Source organism: Ascaphus truei, chromosome 2, assembly GCF_040206685.1.
Source record: "Ascaphus truei isolate aAscTru1 chromosome 2, aAscTru1.hap1, whole genome shotgun sequence".
NCBI classification, from domain to species: Eukaryota; Metazoa; Chordata; class Amphibia; order Anura; family Ascaphidae; genus Ascaphus; species Ascaphus truei.
In genome coordinates, this window is record NC_134484.1 from 109,213,968 (window position 1) to 109,236,382 (window position 22,415).

The 22,415-nt window shown below is 37.5% G+C and overlaps 1 protein-coding gene across 3 annotated transcripts in view; it reads left to right on the forward strand.

Moving 5' to 3' along the window:
- Positions 1-22,415, forward strand: part of TOX (thymocyte selection associated high mobility group box) — a 386,296-nt gene that overhangs the window by 45,943 nt on the left and 317,938 nt on the right. The window lies entirely within an intron of this gene.

Here is a 22,415-nt window from a genome sequence, read left to right on the forward strand (position 1 = left end):
GAGCTCCCTCACACTACAAACTGCCTATGTGGAAATCCATTTACTATCATCATCATCATTTTTTTTTTAGTAAAAACTCTGCTCCACTTAAGGGGGCATTGCAATATTTTACAGTTAAAGTAAAATTTTATACAATCTTCTTACACTGAGCCTGAAACAGTGGTAAAGTAGATATATACCTGAGCTCTAGCGGTAGTGAGTTCCAAACCTCGGAAGCTGCACGTGAGAAGGGCCACCCAGCATAGGGTGCTGTACCATTGGCACGGAAAGGCGGACCTTCCAGAAAACCTGAGATCATAGCCAGTATCCCTCCGCAGCTTCAAGAGAGTTTTAAAGGCCCTTATGGCCACCTTGAATCAAACCCGGTAGATCACTGGAAGCATAGAAAGAAAAAAAGACAGCGCACAACCTCTCATAGTGTCAAATTGTAAAGATATAATGATAAATAATGAAGTGGTATAATATGCATGTACAGCAAGGACAAATCAGTTGGACAGGGCATGTTTAGGGTACATGTTACTGCTCTGATGGTAAGTCAACTCTGGGGAGTATCAGCTGTTCACACGATCCTCCTCTCCAGTTGCCGCAAAGATTCTTTACACAGGCTGGATAAGGCTCAGATGAAGACACTCAATCCTGGAACCCATCTGCTTGATTGTAGAATCACAGATACACAGTCCCTTTGATACGGGAGTCCATGTACAGGTACAGCAATGCAACGGAACAATTCACTGCTACCCCAAAAGACTACTGGCTCTGGGGGATACCCACACTTAGAGCTCCGGCTCCACGGTGCCACTTTCTGCACACTGACGTCACAGGATCATGCCATAACAACAACCGACCTGTGCTGACTCAGGTTCAAGGCTGAAGGCTAACCGGATAAGCCACAGTAGTATGCAGGGGGAATATACTTGCCAACATTCCATTAGCACTGGTCACATTAACACATACACTTCTACAATTTGTACACAGTTTTTTTCTATTTTTTAAGATCACTGGAAGCCAGTGCATATTGAGAAGATGGGAGTGATATGTTCAAAGCTAGAAACATGTTTCAGCATCCGAGCTGCAGCATTCTGTACAAGCTGGAGCCACTGCATCAGGCACACTGGTAGACTTGCATGTAAGGCATTCCCGTAGTCCAACAACATAGACACCAAGGCATGGACCAGTGACTCAAGGTTCATAGATGACAGGAGTGGACGCAAGCTCCGCAGCAGCCTCAGATAAAAAAAACCGACAACAACTGAGGCCACTTGGGCAATGATATCCATTGCAAGATAAAAAAGCATTCTTTCTTAAATCAATAATTATAAATTGTCTGAGTAAATGTGACAATTTAGGACACATTATAAGTGGTATATTTATCAGTACTGTGCAACTTGGGATTGTAAAATAAAAGTCCAGGCTATTTTCTAGCATAATTATTTAAAAAGAACAGATGGAACGCATGTCATTTAGTTGGTGAAATCTCTGACTTACACCTTTAAAAAAAAAAGTATTTTCGATTTGTTTAAATTACTCTGGTAAAGTTTGTAAACAGTGTAATTTGAAACTTGCACGTTTTGCTAGTTAGTGTCTTCTCTTCTTCTGTGTATCATCCCTTTCACAGGATCTCTTTTTTTTTTTTCAAGTGTGCAGGCTGCAAAACTGAGGCATGACCAGAGCAAAAGTATTGTGCCACATCTATTAAAAAGAAAGAAAATCTCATTGGTTTAAATGGAAATGCTAATACTTGATCAATCTGATGCATTATTTCTAGCCCCGTTTTGCAGCAGGGCGATTTTGATGAATAGTCCCCCAGTTGGTTCCTTTACGCAAATGGCATAGATTGTAAACTCTTTAGGGTAGGGCCTCCTTTTACAGTACTTTATGTTGTCATTTACTTGCTGCGCACCCCCATTGTACTTTATGTTACCTGTAATTTTGTAAAGCGCTGCATACAATGTTGGTGCTATATACATAAAATTATATATACATACAGCTTAACCCCCTTACAAAGCTGTGCTTGGGGTCCAAAGAATCACATTGCGATATAAGCGGATCTCGTTAGAAGTAATGTACAATTGTATGCATTGTACAATAAAGTGTTTTACGATACCAATAATCGTGTTGTAAAGTATTCATAAATACGAAAATTGGGAGCCGCGCTTGCATCGCGTTATAAGCGGATTCGCGTTGTAACGGATCGCGTTATAATGGGGTTGAGCTGTATATAAATCAGTTTATATTATAACTAAGATAGGTGATATAAGCTACACAAACCCACCTCTCTCAAAGCCCTTGCTGTAAATTCAAACTCTCGTGTGTTTTACATTACTCATTCTATTTAATTCATAACTAGAGAGGCAGTCGTCCTCTCCAAACCCAAGTTTGAATTTGCCACGGAAATAATTTTAGTTTCCTTGATTATTCGCAAACTCACCGGAGTTTGAAAATAACAGCTGCTGATTATTATTTTTTTTATAATAATGTAAACATTAGAGATTATTTTCAAAAATTGACAAGAAAAATGGAAAAGATCATTTGGAAACGACAGATAAAAGAAATCGAAAAATAAAAAATCGGTGGTAGCATTTTCAACATGGAAAAAACAGCAAACGTAGGTGTAGATCCTCAGAAGGTCACACTTTTTTAAATCTCAATTGAACGATTCCATATCGATAACATATACCCAAAGGTGTTTATCGCAACGATGTCCTGGCATTTTCCGTAAAAAAATAACGGGTCGCTACGTTTTTAACGGGGGTCTGGCTTACTCATATGCAAATCATATGGTAATGATCAGTTTACCGTAAAGCAGAGATCCCCAGACCTCCCATACTGTTGACACATTATTTATTTTTAAACATTTTTACTAGGAAGTAATACATTGAGAGTTACCTCACGTTTTCAAGTATGTCCTGGGATACATGGGAATAACGCTACGATATTTAGCACCTTACAAAAGCTGCCCTTGCAACCAGACCCCGATTATCATTGTGTTATTTCTTGGAATAGCCTAAATGCAATGTAATGAGTATATGGCTTAACCCTTTAATTACAGAAAGTTACATGTGTCATATAGTACAGAGATGTATATAATGGATCATATACATTTCTGAAACAAATCTTAAATGATACTATGGTTTTTAGTGATTAAAGTGATATATTTGTGTGAACTAATATGGTACAAAATGTAATAATGACTGTACAAAGTATGGGTGTATAGTAATGTATATTCATACATACTTCAACAATATTAATTAATATTTAATTGTATTTAATGTACAATTCAAATAAATCAAGGATGTCCTTCATTTATTTTAGTTGTACATGAATAAAAATGTTATATGAATTAATATTGTTCAGGTACTGTAGGTATGGATATACATTATTGTACTATCATAATTTAGACAGTCATTATTACATTATATACCATATAATTAAGTGAAAAAGTTAATACGTTTACAAATTAAAATTTCACACTATTATCATTTGCATTAGCTTTTGGTAACGCACATGAAAATCTCAGTTGAGACGGAGTGGCTCAGTGAGTAAAGACACTGACTGGCACTGAGAGTTTGAAGCAGGGGAGCCTGGTTCAATTCCCAGTGTCGGCTCCTTGTGACCTTGGGCAAGTCACTTTATCTCCCTGTGCCTCAGGTGCCGAAAAATAGATTGTAAGCTCCACGGGGCAGGGACCTCAGCCTGCAAAATGTCTCTGTAAAGCACTGCGTACAACTAGCAGCGCTATACAAGAACATGCTATTTTTATTATTATTATTATTAGTTGATGGCGCTGCATTAATAACACCTTATTGTTTGAGCAATGCACATTTGCTGTGTTTTTGAGCAGGGGTGCGCAAACTGGGGGGTGCACCCCCCAGGGGGGGCACAAGTTTTTTCTGGGGGTTGCAGAGGCCCCCACGCTCTTCCCCAAAGGCATTTAAATTCAATGCCGGGGGATCACGTGAGGCCTCTGCAACTTCCCTTACCTTGATTCAGACGGCTGGTGTGACGAGCCGCCATGGCAACGCAGCATCTTTTGACACTGGATACAAGGTGAGGGGGGCGCGAGCAGTGGGGGAGAGGAGTCAGGGGGTCACAGGACAAAAAGTTTGCGCACCCCTGTATAATTAGAGAACACGTCTCTGAAACATGAAAATCACAGTTAATAGCAGTACTACTTTGATTCTCATTAGCTCTGAGGATCCAGATTAATAATAAGGAAAATAACGTCCATTTCCTATTTTGGGAATCTAACGTTATTATGTGAAAATTACCGGCGCTCTGAGGTTGTATGATGTTGCTCAAATTTGTGACGCTGGAAGTTCCTTCAAAATATTCAATAATGTTCTACTTTTTTCTAAAACTTGAAAGTAAAACCTGCAAAGCAAATTTCAACACATTCACCCATCCGTACTTATAATTATCATTAGCTCACTTTAAAATTAGCAGAATAATTTTAGCAGTAAAAATAGGCTGACCTGTTCTGTTCTGTTCTGCTTTTGAGCTAGCAGGAGGAGTTAGTAAAAATAGGGCACCCTGCTTTGTTCTGCATCAAATGATTGGTAAATCATGCATTTTCTGAAGAAAGGCGAGCTTAAGATATACAATGAAAACAATGTCTGGCTCATTTAATGAGCACAATAGTGCATGATCCCATTGTGGTATGTGGTGTGGCATCTTACTTGTATTGCATAGTAGTAATGATGAAAAAAAAAAGTGATTGAAGTGTGATGATTAGCACTGGGCGAAAACAACTATTTGCAATCCAACTACATTTCTGTGGATTTTTTTTTAAAATCGTCATGGAACTTCATCTCTTTTCCCGCACAACACTGACAGAATTACTCATTTAGTGCAGATTAACGTAAAGAGGTCTATTTACTAATGTCTCCCTGCCGCAAAAATAGGGCAAAACCAGTGCAGAAAACAGACGCATGAAAAGGAATCAATGGGATTTTTTCCTTTGATAAATGGGGTGCAATCCTTTTGCAAAGACTTTGCCCCAGTTTTGCAGCTTGGAAATGTTAGTAAATAACCCCCAATTAATTGCTATAAAACCTTATTTGGTGCTACACGCTGCTCAAATTGTTTTCTACGGTCTATGATGTTCATGTTTAATTCTGAGGATTTTCTCCTACCGGTGATTAGTTAGAATATTAGAAAACTACTATTGAAACCTTCTCTTACCTTTACAATACATCAGCAGTTGCCAGTAAGTTCTAAATTAATTGGCTTTCTTGTCGGGTGTGCATGAGAATAATTAAATGTCCCCTGGCAAAGTACTGAATGTATTACAATGCATTAAAACACATTTTGTTTTATTCTAAAGTTGAATAGAGCAATACCAGAATAAAATGCTTAAACAGCATTTCATCATTGCTGTATAATTGTCTTTATGCATTGTTCACAGGCAGCAGGTGTCTTGCTTTCATCACTGTGTAATGATTGATCCCATTATTTGGTTTTTGTCCCACACAGCTTAATTGTTGTTTTTCTCACAATAGACATTTGGAGGGAATTAGTATCCTGGAGAAGCCAGACATAACCTTTTACACATATTTGTGATTTCTCTTACTAAGAAGGACTGTGGTCCTAACAAAAAGAAGACTTAAAATAGCAAGTTAACTTGTTACTGTCCTGTCACTTGTTTGGCAAACAGACTATCAGAATGATATGTACGTGTTATAAATGTGAAGCAAACAGGGCAAGATTGTCACACAGCTCTGTCAAATAGTTTCTGTACTTCTGAACTAATGATATATTTCCCAAACAAATTTGAATGCTATTTTGTTGTCTAGCAGAAACTGCATTTATTGTTAAGTGAATGTGAGGGTTTGGTGGAGCTTCCAATTTTATTACAAAAGAGATTTTTTTTTAAATACATACTGTATGTTCTTTGTGGTCGTACTGTTTGTAAATACTGGGATGTAGCAAGGCTAAAAAGATAGTATTTGTGCAACGTTTTGTACTAAAGATAATACACATTTAATTCTTAAATAAATGGCTTCCTGTAAGTACTAATTTGTTGTTTTTTGTTTGTTTTCAATATAACATTTATAAACATAGATCTCTCCCCAATGTATGCCTATGGTGTCATTTTATTGTTAGTGCTGTTTTGGGGCTGTAGGTGCAATTTTTTTGATTGTCGGTGCATTTTGGCCCTAGATACCCATTAACAAAATGTGATCTCATTTTACCTATTTTTAAGATTGTTAAACATTGAAATATTGCTTTTGTGGCACTTAAAAAGCATGTGGTATGAAAAATAATGGTTGCAATGACTTAAACTTGTTTTTTTTTCATGGCTACTGCAAAGCTGCAGTAGAATTCACTTTTTGTTTGTTTCATATGATATTTAAATAGTATATGTATATTAAATCAAGCCAAGAAGAATAGAGGGAGTGAATTGCATGCCCTGGTGGTTGCTTGTGACTTGCTATGCAAAAGTAAAATATATTTTTTGCAAAATCGTAAATATTCCTTGTATTTATGTACTGTATACAGTATGATGCACAGCAAAACAACATTTTATCGTAGCCAAGGCAAACAACTTTCAAACTTGTAACATTTCTAAATTGTGATTACTTTTCACACAAGTTTCAATAGTTTTGCATGCTACAAAATGATAGCATTTTCCACACATGGTCTATTAATGAAAATTCTAGTGCAGTGCTTCCTGAATTTAAGTGCTAAGTAATATACATGAAACGAGTAAGCCTACGGGTGATTTCAGGGGCTGGGAATAAAAAACATTACTTGCAGCATGGAGCACTTGAAAGGTATGCTCAATCATGCATTAAGAGACCTTATGCATTCATATTACAGTTTACTAGCTGTATTGAGTTAATTTGCTTTTTGGGTTTCTTACATGCAGCACATAATTACACATTTTTGATGCCAGAAAAAGCCTTCAAATTCAGTCTTGCCACAAATATGCAATAGTATAAGTTTATGAGGTTTGGACTTATGAATGTATGATTATTCATTTTTCCAATGTTTTTGGCCCCATAAATAGAGCCTTGTTAGAGTTAATAGTCCGTCTCTTACCGGGGCAATTTGAATGCTTTTATGTAAACATTTGGTCATGTTCCTGTATTATCTGAGTAGCAAATGAGTACAGCACCTTTAGATATACTATCCCTGTGCAAACAAACAGCAGCTGCGCTATTGTTCGAGGTCTGCAAATAAGTATAAATTCTAATGACCTAGTGAAGGGGAAGATAAAGCAAAAGATAATATGCTTTAAAATGTCTTTGTACAAAAAGTAATTGCATTATTTTTGTTCTTATTTCCTCTTCATTGACGGGGATTTTGCAAACCAATGCAAATTGATATTAAAAGTGCATTTACTGCTACACAAAAAAAAATCAAACAATAACTGGCTCATTTTATGGAAAAGCTCTGAAGTGCTCTACCAGTCCGAGGTAAAAACACATTACATGCACTCGGCATTTTACAGTGATCTTCTTCAAGGTTACACTTAAAGAAGCAATCCCCCTCCTACTCATTTTTTATTCTTTGTGTTGGTCCCTGAAACTTACGGGTTTAGAAGTCAGAGTTTTCTCTCTCTTAAGTGAAATTAAAATGGCTACCAAATCATGCGGCTCATGTGAGGAATGACGCTGTGGCTTCCTAACGGATCACTATGAAATCCATCTTAAATTGTCTAGGATGAACATCAGAAAAAAACCAGGTGAGTATCTTGGGGATCGAGGGGGTTACCACTGAGCTACAAATAATACAGTTCAGCTCCAGTGGATCCCCCAATTCGAATTCAATATCAGTACACAAAATGCAGCTCTAATTTTGGTCCACACAACGCTTTTCTTCTTTCCATCAATTTTCCTATCAGTTTTTAAAATCACTGATTCAGTTTCTGTGTTTTCTGCCAAACCATCACACTACATAAAAGTAGAAGAGAGAAGCAGCTGCCAATATAAGTCCCAAAGCAATATGATTTTGAGGCTTAGTGTCTACTTTGTGTATATTAGATATTAAAAAGCTTAAACACGGAAGTGAAAAACATAACCAGAAAGTGTTTTCTTTAGCATGTTTGTAATAGTCATGGCTCTTTTAGTACATAAACACATTTGAGAATAAAGACTGATATTTATATAAATAAAGACATACATACACGCATACATACTGTATTTATTTCAATACAGACCTATAAAAATGCGTACGACTGAAAACGGAAAAATATTCAACACCTTAAAATCAATACACTCTTGCAAATTAATGTGCAGTTCATTTTTAGGATCCTTTCAACAGTTGACATTCCTCTTAGACATGGTTCTAGAAATGTTAGTTATTTTAGTGTATGTCAGTCAAGCTTTTAAAATAAAGTTTTCTTGAGTATGAAAGGAGTTACTATCTGCTATTTCATTTCCTCACTAATATGCTGGCATGTTTAGTTTTAATCTCTGTAGTGCTAGAGGGGTTAGTAGTAATACATTATTGTACAATGCATTCCAGGCCCATCTGGCAGCAAAGGAGTTAACCTGAGTTTGTGGAAGTTTATTCTTAACCAAAGGAGCCTTTTTTTTATGTAAGTAGGTTAAAATGTGAGTTGTAGAGCCCCAGGGCTCTTTTTGTTCAGTGTTAAAAGCCCCTTTAAGTGGGCCTCTTTTGCAAAGTCAGAATCGTATGCTTGTAAGATTGATTTAAATTACCATCAGAATAGTTCTTTTATATTTTGTATTTATATAACATTCCTTTGTTAAGAAAATGCACAAGCAAGAGATAAGTTGGGATAAAGTATTTCCCAACTTTACATCGATTCCTGAAAATATTGTGAAAATGACAATGCTTTAATATTTTAAAGGACAGTTTATTAAAATACATTTTCTGAGTTAAGCAGATATCTATATTTAAACGTATATGTATGCAAAAGACACAGGTTGATGACATTTATACTCTCCATTTATGCACAGGCTACAATATATTGACTGCTTTTACAGTTGGTCTTTACTCTCTTGACAACAATTCTATATCAAGCCAGTAAAAATATTTCATGCGAAGCCATCAAAGCTAAACTAATACTTCTCACTGCCTCTTTATTGCAATTCATACTTCATATAAAGTTAAACTAACACCTCAAATTCCTCTTTCTTGCAATTCATTTTCTGAGGCTTTATAAAACAACTTATAGGGTTTATTCAATTAAATCAATAGGAGGTACTATCGAGCCTAATGAATAACCCCCTAAAATTTGTTTTACATAGTCTCAGAAAATGAATTGCAATAAAGACACACAGATAACTGTTTGTCTCACTACATTCCTACTTGTTATTAAAGTTGCAGGCCTACCTAATATTACAGTTAACCAAAGCCAGTGATAACGAGTTAAATCACGATGATTGATGCCTTTTTTGTTTTTTTAAGCGCCTACTTCTAAATACTTTCGAATGCTGGATTGGTTAAGTGTTCCATTTCCTTTAGCATCACATTTTTGTGCGTGTTCAGTTTGTTGTGCTTTGCCCTTCATTAGGGTCCCCCACTCAAGTGACCTCCCATTCTCTGCATTGTGTATGGTTACCTAACAGAGATGGGGGGAGGGCATTCATCACTATGATTATGTCACCCAGAAGCGATCACGTGATCGCTCTGAATAGTGGACACGTGATCGGAAGTGGCAGGACCGTTTGGCACTGAAGGAGATAATGTTCAACGTTACATTTTGGCTTTAAGGGTAGCTAAAATTGTTAAAAGTGACCTGGGAAAAATAAAATTCCTTTTTTTCTGGTCTTCTGAGTTCATGCGTATCTAATACTTATTATGTTTATCTGATTGATGATGTCATCATTCATAATTACTTTACAAGCAAGGTTTATCTACCAGAAGTAGTATATGTTTTGGATGTGCTGAGAAAGTTATTATTTTGTTAGGTAACTTTGACGCGCAACATTTTTGCTGAAGTTCACTAACCAGGTGAAATTTGCTCAACACTAAACTACTGCAATTTTTGCTAAAATTGGTGAAATCTGAGCAATGTGAACTTTTGCAAAATGTAAGAACAAAATGTGAATGATTTTGCAAAGCAAATTTGAAGTCCTTCACATTTCTCTCGTAATTGGGTATGGACTGTATTTTAATAAACTGGAATATAAATACACCTCTTAAAGGAGTAATCCAAGTGCCATTTTTGAACATGTATTTATTTATTTTTATACCCCAGTAGCCACTCATGCAGAGAAAGCTGGGCTTTAAAGTTTAAAGTTCCCGCGTCATGTGGTCCAATAGGAATCTATGATGATGTCATGGCTGTGATGGTGAGGGGGTAACCAGTCTCTCAAATAAAGGTTAAGCCTGTTTGGTTACCTCTGATCCATGTAATGGGGTTCAAGAGTGTCAGCTCTTGAGCCTAACCATTGTATCTGCAGAATATTTAATTGAACGACAATAAATAATTGTTATGGTTTTGCCTTTCCAGGGATGCCAGCAAGCAGGGATTGCCAGGGTATGAGTTTCAAGGGGGGGTTTGCAGAGGAATTATTCTCAGAATGTGCCAAGCTAGTCGGGGTCCAGAGTTGCTGGTTCCCCTAAAAATGTACCCAGGCACATTGTCCAGCAATATCTCCCCTTGAAAATGCTTGCACGACTCACTGCTAAGGTTCCCTGCTTCAGCACAGCCCAGACAGGTAAAAGGTGCAAAGGGATGAAAAGTGTCCCTGTAACTATGAGGGGTCCCTAGGTTAAGGGGGATACCCAGTTACTGCCCAGGTAACCCAGAACCTATATAGGGGTTCATGGGTTCTACAACCCTAGATAAGGTTGGGAGGGGACTTTTAGAGTCCAGTCCAAGTCTATGAGATAGTGTGTGGGGAATAGAGGCTAGTAGGAAATAAAGTGCAGCTTTCTATTCTATTCCCCATACCCAGAGACTGAGGACATATAACAGTATAGTTTAATTAACATTGTGTTTAATATAGTATGTACTGTTGTGCACGGTAATAAGATGAGACTTTCAGAACCAATGTTCCGACAGGCTACCAGGGTGACCAAGTTTGGTGCCAGTAAGTCTGTAGGACATAGGAGTTGAAAGCCACCAGAAGATGCCTGAGGTGTGAAGACCATTTGGGTAGGAGGGAAGGGCTCAAATACCCATGTCCTGGGATGAATGGAAGTCGTCCGGACTACCATTTGCCCAATAAGACTTGTAGGACCCTGACCAAGCAGGTGACATCTGAATAGCAAGGGACTAAGTGGCAAACTTGCGCATGATTCCGAGTCCCTGCTTATCCGGCTTCACAGGACCGGCTTTGCTCTGATTGGCTGGTAAGAAAGTGCCCATGCTGCGATTGGCTGAAGTATTTTGTGAATCAACTCCAAAATACTATAAGAATCCCCTCAGCCAATCAGTCGATAGATTCTCAAGTGCCAGAACTGTGGCGGGATTTTCGAATGTGTAAAAAGATGCTCTTGCGTGAATAGCAAGGCACCGGCTTCAGAATAACTTACCCGGAATATTTTCTAAGTCCAGCTTTTAAGGACCATGTTCTCAAAAATGAACGTAGCGGTCGCGATTGGGATTTTAAGCCGATTTTCGTTCCAGGACATTTGGAGCTAGGGCCCAGTCAACAAAAAACTCTATTTTAGAGTGCACAGCAGCTAAGAAAGTTTAATTTTTACCACAGTTCCCGAGTAAGTGTGCCTTTTCTTATGTAGTTTGTGTATCAATGTGTTTATGCCTTTTCATGCGAATAAATCACCATTTATTTCACTTTACCTGTTTTGCTCAATGTATGATCCTGGTGAAAAGGTGTAAATGCCGGGTCTCTCGTGACAATGGCTTCCTATTGCCCGCAAGGCGTGGGAGCTTTCAATAGCGCACATTTTCTTTCATGAAGCTGTTAGTCTTGCAATATTGTCATTAAGATGAAATTCAAATAATAAATAGGTGTCACTTAAAGGTACTGTCACCATACTTTACAATACTTTACATCAATCTTGCCGCAATTGTGCCATATTAAATAGTAGCATTAGTTATCACAATAGCCAATTAAAGTGAATGAGTGGGTACCAGTTTTAACATGGATAGTGAAAAAGAAACTAAAGTGTGCAGCTATAACCAACTAAATTGTGATAAAGACATATGTCAACAGTATCCAAAACAATAATATAGTACCCTATACCTTTAACAAACGTGCATAAGTAAAAGTGAATAGTATTAAACCATACAAAACTGTGAGAAATCTCATAGGGCGTATGCAGCGGTAAATAGAGGGTGGCTCGGCACCCTCACGTAACTAGAGAAATAGAGACAAAAACAACAGCGCAAAAACGCAATAGTGAAGTATATCAACACAATTTATAATTAAAAAAGGGGTAAGTATTCTGCGTACATCAGGATAATAGGTCAATCATAATTACGTGTACAATACACAAGATTACCACACAGCTAACACTGGATCTGCCGGCAGAAGAGGATACCTGTTGTCGGTAAGCAGGCATGGGTCAGGGCAGGCTGCAGATGTGCAGAGTCCAGCCGACAGGCAAAGGTCAGGGCAGGCAGAAGGCACTAAGGTCAGGGTCACGTCTGGGGTCAGCAACAGGGATTCCAAATAGGATGATGAGAATGGATAATGCGTTGCAGCAGAGATCAAAAGGAGCTGCAGCAAACAGAACTTTGCTTGCTGACTACGACCAGGAACTGCAGCCTTATAAAGCAGACTGCCAGTACCCAAAATGGCCACAGTGAGCAGAAAGGCCAGGAGAGACGAAAACCTGGACCGTAGTGAAAACCCGGCACAGATCAAGCAGAATCCTTACAGCACCATATTGTGATAACGTTATAATTGTGTGTTCAAATCTCATTAAGATCCTCCTATAGTTCTGCTCACATTATAGTGAATAAATAGAGGTATATCCCAATCAGTGGCAAAAGGACGATGAATGTACAGCCAAAAGTGTGTGTGATCTCAGAATGAGAAAAGAGAAAAGAAGGCACAAATAGAGCAGATGGTATAAACTAAAACACTTTATAACAAAAAATAAAAAGCCTCAAGAATGCACACTTTTGAAGAGTCCATTCTTTAAGACATAAAAACATGTAAACCAAGTTCCCTATGGAGTGGTGTGAGTAGTGATCATACCGCTTCTGTTGTGCTGGTGCTTGAAGTTATTGGACATCAGATGGTGCTGCTTCCGGCTGTGGCCGCCCGGAAACGAAGACGGATCACTCTCAGTTCTTTCTCCGGTTCTAGGACTAGGACTCAATGCGTTTCACTGCAATCCAGCTTCCTCAGGAATCATATCTCCCACCCACACATATGGCAATATATACCCCCTTAATTTGCTCTAAATCCTTAACGCATTGGTAAATTAACCCCTGTGTGTCAATCTGTCCATTCTCACCTCTAATCATGGGATTGTCTGCACACACCGGTACATGGAAGTCACTTGAAGGGACTACACTAAATATCAATTGTAAAGGATAAAGTTATCTTGAATCACACGCGGACCACAGCTCAACTAACTCATGCAATTTAATTTTCAAATATTTCTATTAAGAGAACAGAGCATAATTAAAAAATATTAAAGGAGGATTAATTCCCTGGTGGAGCATGAATCTCAGGAGGTGCAACACATTAATTAACCTCTAATAAAGAACATGCATATTATGGTCCACATAAATCACAATTCAAACAATTAATAATGTTCCTGCGAATGACATACACCAATTCTAGATGTGTGTCACAAAATAATCTCCCCAAAGTCCCTGTTCAACCTGCAAGGTAACCAAACATGGGTTCAGTTACACTCTTCAGTTACACTCTTCAGTTACACTCAAGATTGGGAGTCCTGTATGCAAATAGAGATGACATAATTTCAGTTCAATTAATTAGAAAGAGTCCACACACATGTGGGCCATCCAAAAAAAAGCATTTTGATTATATTATTTTTTTCTCATAGGGCCCTTCTTGATTTTCATAAAAACAGAATTTGAAATGTAGAAAGAGGTTAATGTGATGAATAATACAAAGATAATTGGTAATTGCAAGCCCATTTCAAGTGCTGCCATTGTCAATTAGATACAAACATCAGTGTTTGCAAATATTCTTACAAGCTGAAAATGTGTAGATTGAATATGATCCATATGCAAAAACTGTATATAGAGCCCTCTACACATTTCAATGAACAAAAACATTGAATTTATGTTATGTTTATTCTGGCATTGTACCAGAGCATAATTACTATGTGCATCTGTGTTCTTTGCAGCACAAGTAAATGTATACTTTTATTTAAAAAAAAAGAAAAATGTTATAGTGATTCAAGGAATTCAGTTCCTATTTTAAATGTAAGGGAACACATACAAACACAAACACTCAAATGATCCAATACAACAATTTATAGTGCATTGGAATGTGATGCAACTGCATTAGAGCGGGGTTACAATGGCCTGTACCATTATTTAAAGTAGATCCATGCACTGGCAGTATTATTGAACTAAAATTAAACATTTTAGGGTAAGTTAAAACAAGTTTACAACTTTATTTTAAAGGAATGGCTATGTTAATATGTTTAACTTAATTGTAAGTGTGTAATCTTCTTTCATATTGTTAGAAAAAAAAATCCCCTTTTCCACTTTTAGTCTATGTCTACTTTTCCAGTAGTGAATATGTTTTAAAGTCTCTCTATTAAAGGAGCTTTACCTTTAATAAAAAAAAAGATATATATAATTTTTAAGAGCAAACAACACGGTCTCGCAATAATCCGGTGCATGCCAATTGCACAGGCTCATGTCCCACCACGTGGCAGGAACAGACACAAATTGCTATTACAACTTGAGGCTCGTATGATTTATAAATTGGACACAATGGCTCATAAAGGTCTGAATGAAGATTTGAACTTAGGAGGCTTTTTGTAGAACCTTATTACATTTTACATTGTTTTCTTTGCAATTTGCATTAATGCTATCAGGAACTCTCGTCACTGTTGTTGACACTCTATTATCTTTGATGTGATGCATTTAATATGATGCACTTTTGCCCCTTTTCCTTGATGGTGTAGCCACCTTACTATTTTTGTTCCATGCATTGCTTCTTCCCTTTATTGCTTTTATTACTCCCCCTTTGTTCCCCAGTCTCAGTTTTCACTCATCCTCACATGTGGTTGTTGTATCTTGTGCGATAGTGCTAGGCACCATTCATGAGGCTTTCTAGGGTTTTCTGTGAAGTTCCAAAGGCTTTCATACAGTATGATACAAAATGTAATTGTAATCACCTATGCTTTTCGCATCATCATGATTGACTTGAGTAAGTTTTTTTGGGTATATGTATATGGGTTGATAAAGTGTTTTTTTTTGTGTTACTGTATTATACTGTGTATGGACTGCAGCTCATTGTTGCCCTTTATCAATATAACAAAATGAGTGAACAATTACAAGAAAGTAGCACTGTAGATTCATTGTAGGTTGTGATACCTTTCAGATGAACAACATGAGACATTAAGTTATTAAATGATAGTGAACAGAGCTTTCAAAACTTCATACAGATGTAACAAGACTTACAGTCCCTGGCGTCGCGGACGAACAAGCAAATGTCTGCGGCGCAGGGGACAGTGTCTGCCATGATGGTGTGGGTGTGGTCCATGCTTCTGAATTTGACCCCTGCAGCATTAATCCTTTGGGGCCATGATGTGCATGGAAGTGGTACAGAGGACAATAACTCTTGCTACTTCTGCAAGTGTCTTGTTCAAATGTACTGTACCTACAAGATTTCTAATGCTCTGTATGCTATAACTTCATCTATGACGATACTCCCCTAAACGGTAACACAACCTGCAACGAATCTGCCCGTCTCCAGGACCAATATGGCTACAAAAACATTAAACAACAAGAAAGTAGCAGCAATGTCATATAATATTAAATTAGCTGACATATTTCTCTTTAGAGCCATAATGATAATTACTATCTGAAATATGTGTGAATTTAGCTGGATGGGCATTGTGTTGCTATCCGTGCAAGCAATAGTCATGATTGATATCACTGTTTTTACGGAAACGTTTGGCAGCTCCAATGAATGCATTTCCTTGGTGCTGATTTTTATGATGTCAGGTTCATTCTGTGTCATTATTACATCATTCTTTTCTGGTTAGGATTTTCCTCTTGAAAAGCAGTTATAACATATAGAGAATTACACTTGAACTGGAGCTTGAACATAGTAGGGAGGAAAGAAAATCTCGAGCACACACGTCTGCAGAATGTCAGTGGTGATTTTGTAATTCAGAAACAGAAAGGAGCAGTGCTTCAGTGCGTTTGCAGTTTTACCAGATGTTGGTTTTTATGCCAAATGAGGATCATGTATTACAGTGTGTTTCTTAGTATACATATATTGACTAAATACTACCTGTAATACATGAAGCAATGTGCGAAAGGTGCACTTCTCATTTTTTATGGAGAACTGTGAAACAGATGTTTCACGATCCACATTATTTAACAGTAGCAATGGCCAATAATACACCTGTATTTATTTGCTTACATATTTCTTAAGCTCAGTAGAATACTTTATTTGAAGAATACTTTAGTCCAGGGGTGTGCAAACTGGGGAGATTGTCTCCGGGGGGTGCAGGGTTTACAGAGGTGTGCGCTTCCCAAAGGCATTTAAATTAAATGCCGGAGGAAGCGGCGAAGGCCTCTGTAAACCTCACCTACCTTGGTTCAGACGGCTTCTGGAGACGAGTCGCCATGGCAACACGGTACCAAATGACGCTGCGGGGTCATGTGCCATCACATTGCCTAGGCAGCGTGACGTCTTGATGCCCAGAACGCCGGAGTCAAGGTAAGGCGGTGGGGGGCGGGGGGGAGGGTGCGGAGAGAGGGGCAGGCAGGCGCAGGGAAAAAAGATTGCGCTTCCCTGCTCTAGTCATTGAACACAAACAATTTATTTATAGATCTTATTTTTCTCTAAATCTTTATGTACCTCTTCTCTAACTTTCAGAAAGGTTCCTTTGTTTAACTCAGTGCCAGCAAACCAAATACATTTTTCTTCTCTGCAATTCTAAATTACTTTTAAATATTTGCTCCTTCAATATTGTTCATATACATTTATTCAGAGGAACGAATCCTTCACTACAAATTATTATGGCTCTCTAAATTTGGCCCTAATATAATAGTGAAAATTGATGTATTAAGTCTTTGGAGATAATATCTTCCCCTCTACTAATGTAGAAGTATTTTATTTGCATTTTTGCCAGTTTTGTATTAACTGTTTATTATTCTATAATTTGTAGTCAATTATTATCATTACACGTGTTTCTCCCTTAGAATTTAATACTGAACATCACAGGCAGAACTAGGGGGGTGCGCAAAGTGCTGTGACGCATACACTGGCACGGAAGACAAGAATTTGGTCTTTCCTTTGCTGCGTCATGGTCATGTGGTGGCAGGCAGGCAGTGGTAGGGCAGATATGCCACGCCCCCCATCATGGCCCCGCCCCCCATGCGCTCTCCTACAGACCGCCAATAGTGACTGTAATCACTGCAAGCACCGCCATGCCGCAAGGCGTGCATGCAGCCGGGAGGACTGGGGCCATAGCCTTAACCTGTCAGTCAGCACTGTTGCTGGTCACAGGGCCCAATCCTGCTTTACTACGCAAAATTAAAGCAGTATTGGGCACTGTGACTGGCTGCAGTTCTGACTGACAAGTGTGTAAGTGCAGTGCCAGTCAGTGAGGGGGATTCTTATTGGCCCGCTGACACAGGACATTTAAACAGGATTTAGATACTGGCATTACCTTCAGAGGTATGTATCTTGGGAAACAGAGGGTCTTCAGAGCTTAAATTAACGTGGTTAAGCTCTGGAGACCTCCTGCTTCCCAACTAAGGGATGTTAATTTTTTATATTTTTAAAGGAAATGGTTCTTTAAATTGTTTTTTTTTCTTTTTGGTTTATTTAAATTAAAGTCTGTTGGACCAGGTTTCAAATAGTGTTTTGCTCACTTTTATATTTTCAAGCAGAAAACTGGTGTGTTCTTGACTGATATTTATCATATTATTTTGTTCCATCTATAATAGAAAATCAATATTTGATAGTATTTAATCAGTGCTACTCAACCCTCTTCTCAGGAGATCACAGCCAGGCCATGTTTTATGAATAACCAGCTAATCAATCACACATTCATATATAACACAAGTGTGCTTGTAATTAATTGATTATTTCTAAAATCTGGCTCAGGTGTTCCGTGTAGAGGGTTGAGGAATTACTAGATTAACACTGTGATTTTATCTGTCACTACGTTCCTATCCACATTGCAAATTAATTTTGAATATCAGTTGAGGATGTTTGCCAATAAGAACTAAACCAATAAGTGATATGTAAAAAAAAAACATACAACTCCTGTAATAATTTCATTCAATATAGTAAAAAAATAAATAATAGTTTAGGTTGCACCATTAGCAATCATTTACACAAATGCAGTCCAACAGTACGAATGCAAACATTTCAGGAACACTCTTTGCATTAAAATATGTTACATTATTAGGAATATATGGTGCAGCTTTGCTGTGTTTAATATCTGCTCTGATGGACTGATTAATTCATATCCTAGAGAATGTCAGGGGCATTATAATGTGCAATTTAAAAGTCAGATGACCAATGTTTTCAGAGGTTATCTGTTCATGCTGCTAATACATGTTCAGTTAACAAGTTAATGTACACCAGTTTGTATGATGATTGTTGTGACCTGTACATACTTACAAGCAGAGACTTAGACATGTTTCTTTAGGAAACCTGGGGTTGTTCAAACTGCTAGAGAGAAAGGTAAATGAATCATGACTCCCTAAGACTGGTTTAATAAGTTACATTCGAGGATGTTTTATAATCAGCCTTGGCATGTTTTTGTCATACAAAACCAATTAACTATACACTTGGCGAGCCAAAAAAAGGATACACATATTAAATATAATCATTTATACAGTGTTAGCAAACTCCACAGCATGGAGTGTACTGTATGACCATCACACACAGTAGTCTATGAGGAATTAGGCATTCAGGAAATTGACCAAATTGAAGGTACACATATGTCCTGCATTATTTATCATGTGCTTAGGACCAGCAGAAAGATGGTAAGTTTAACCAAAGCTAGAAAATTTGTAATCCTGTCTTTTTTTTGGCTCGCCAAGTGTATAGTTAATTGGTTTTGTATGACAAAAACATGCCAAGGCTGATTATAAAACATCCTCGAATGTAACTTATTCCTAAAGAAACACAGTATATAAATAACAGATATTGTACAGAATTATCCCACATATATCAGACTATAATGAAAAGTAATATATTAAACATATGATCACTGTAAATAAAAAGTAATTATTGGGATATTAGGAAAAAACAATGCTTATTACAAACAGCATTCAGTTAGGGCATCCCCTAATTGCCAAATATGAAGTATTCACAGACACTCCAATAAACAAAATTCTATTTTAAGTTGTGAGTCCATTTTGGGGTCTTATTATGGCTTTTTCTCAATAAATAAATGTCCATCATGGTACTGAAATATTGACTCCAATAACACCAATTGACACCAATTAATCCAAGAACGAAAATTCTATTTGAAATAATCAGTGCATGTGAATACTTTATAGTATAGCACTCGATAAAAAATGTTGTTTCTTATGTATTTGAGTGACCTTTTAAAAAATGTTTTCACCTGATTGGATAATCCATGTATTTATTCTATTATTTTTTTTTTACTTAAACACACATTTTGAAATAAACATAATTGTAAGTATAAGCATCTCAACTTTGATGTATTCACTGCAATGATAACGTGTGTTGGACATTTCTGAATTCCAAAATAGTAACAATTAAAACATTATGAAGTTTGCCAGTTCATTTGAGCACATTTATGTGTTTATGGGACACAGATTTTTTTAGAAACCAATCTTGCACACACTTAAAGAGAATGAGTTGTTATTCATTGCATGCATTTTTTTTTAGATTGAGTGCTCATAAAATAAAGTTACTAGGGAAGAAACACTCACATTTTATGAGCACTATTAATTAAAAAGAGACTAATTTGGTTAATAAGATATTTAAATGCATATTTTTTCACACTAAATTCTATAACATCAACATAATTCAATTAGAATACAAGACTTTGAAAAGTAGATTGCTAATGTATTTCAACACTTGTATCTGTAGTCAGTAAAATAAAACGATTGAGCTAGGGGCTATTTGCAGAAGTAATTCTGGGTGCACTGATCTCCATGCAAAGAATACATCAATGCTGTCCATGTTAGGTTCAAACCGGTAGTTTTAGAACATATACAGTATGTTGGTACATAATATCAATGAAACTGGTACATTGCACTGTACAGTATTATAAGTTATGTTATGTGCTTTGTCTCAACACTGAAAAACAACATTATGAGGATAGTGTGTGTGTGTGTGTGTGTGTGTGTGTGTGTGTGTGTGTGTGTGTGTGTGTGTGTGTGTGTGTGTGTGTGTGTGTGTGTGTGTGTGTGTGTGTGTGTGTGTGTGTGTGTGTGTGTGTGTGTGTTTTACATAACTCAAACGTCTTATTAAAGGAAACGCTTTTTAAATGTCTCAGTAAGAGCTGAATAAGGGGATAAAGAGAACAGTAATCAGAATATAAGGCTGGAAATTAAGTAACTGTTACCTGCTACCTAGAAGTACATTGCTATCAAAGTAAATGAATACATGTATATTCAGCCAACATTTTTGTCATGAACGGCACACCTGTGAGCACAGAACTTCTGTATGTAACAAGGGTTAATACACACAGCTATCTTCAGTAGCTGATCCACTTTTTTCCCTGAAATGTCCCTAAAATGAGTAATATCTCCCTTCAATCCATCACAAATATAACCTTAAATGCTGCCTCCACCAAAAATAGTGTCAAGTTCTACTTGCAGAGTCTTTGGTCCCTGTTTACTAAAAAAAATATGTCATTAACACACAAAAACCTATTGTAGCAAAATGTGTCCGAAAATGCTGTTACTCTCTTGAAAGACGTGCAAAGTTCAATTAGAGCCCAAAACAGTACTTATTAAATATTTGATTTAATATACAAAAGTAGTACAGTGCTTAGTTACAGAAAAAAGAATGTTACAAGAACCTTACAGTATAATATATGCAGAAGTTTCATAAAATAACACGGTAGAAACAGAGAACCTATATGTTACCAACACATAACATCAGTTCCCTCCCAAAAGAGGTCTTAGGAGCATGGAAGATGAGAATTCCCATGCCTTGTTGGCTTAAAAACATACCTCTAGTTGAATACTCAATTCAGATCACAAATGCATGTTGTTTATCCTACAATGCCCTGCATTGGAGACTGAGTAATCCCACCTTCTGGGTGAGTCATTAATGTCCCCACCTCACCCTCCCCATCAACCTCTAATGACATTTCTTTGGCTTGGAAGAAATGATAATTTTTTTAATTGACAAATGCCTCGAGTATAAAAATACCCCCACAATTTTCTTTCGATAGCCCCTACAATGTTAGGACCCATATCTATGTGTTTGGGTGATCAAAATGTATGTTTACACATCTTTAATGGACAAATAAATAATTTACATATGCAGCCTACCTAGTCTAGCAGTGTTGTACTCAATTGAAAGGGGGGTAAAGGCTGCACACCACAATATATAATCAAATACATACAGTTTACCGGTGCTGCTGGTTCAAGGAAGTACCTGCCTGGAATTTCCAAAGTACACTGAGGAAAAAGGAGAGAGATCCAGCGCTACACGGATTTCAAGATAATGAATTTATTGTGCCACACGACGTTTCGACCAACAGGTCTTTTTCAAGTGACAAGGCATACTCAAATGAGGGTCTACCTAGTATATATACCCTCCAACATTAATCAAACAAATGAAAAAACAAGTGAAAACAGTTACATAATCACCCCAGCTGCTCCCAGTCCGCTTCCCCTGATCAGTGCTATCTCCATGCATAGCCAAAACAGTCCATGAGAGTTCATTTCCGGTTCCTGTGTCCATTTCCGGTCTGTGCGTTCCAGTGACGTCACGGGACTCTTCTGCGCATGCCCATGCGTTCCAGCATCGTCATCGTCGCCCCGTCGATCTACAGTGACGTCAGTCTTCTTGCCTGAGTAGTTTATCCTTCCCTCGTACTGCTGTGGGGGCTGTGTGTTCGCTCTATGAGCTGTAAGCCCTCCATCCTTCTGCGTTTCGATGTGGGAGGTGCTCCTGCGTCCTGTTTCTTCACTGTGAGATCTCTGGAATCTTGTAGTCCTTAATGTGTCCTGAAAATAGGGCTTTTTTTCTTTCTCTCTTTTCCTGCAATAAATATCCTTTAGTATGTGATCAGGGGTAGCTGTATATAGTGTGCTCCAGTGTCAATTTAAAATGTGCAAAATAAACATTTATTAAAAGTTTATGGAATGCTTATCAATCTATTTAGTCCTTACTCACTTAAAAGGCTTC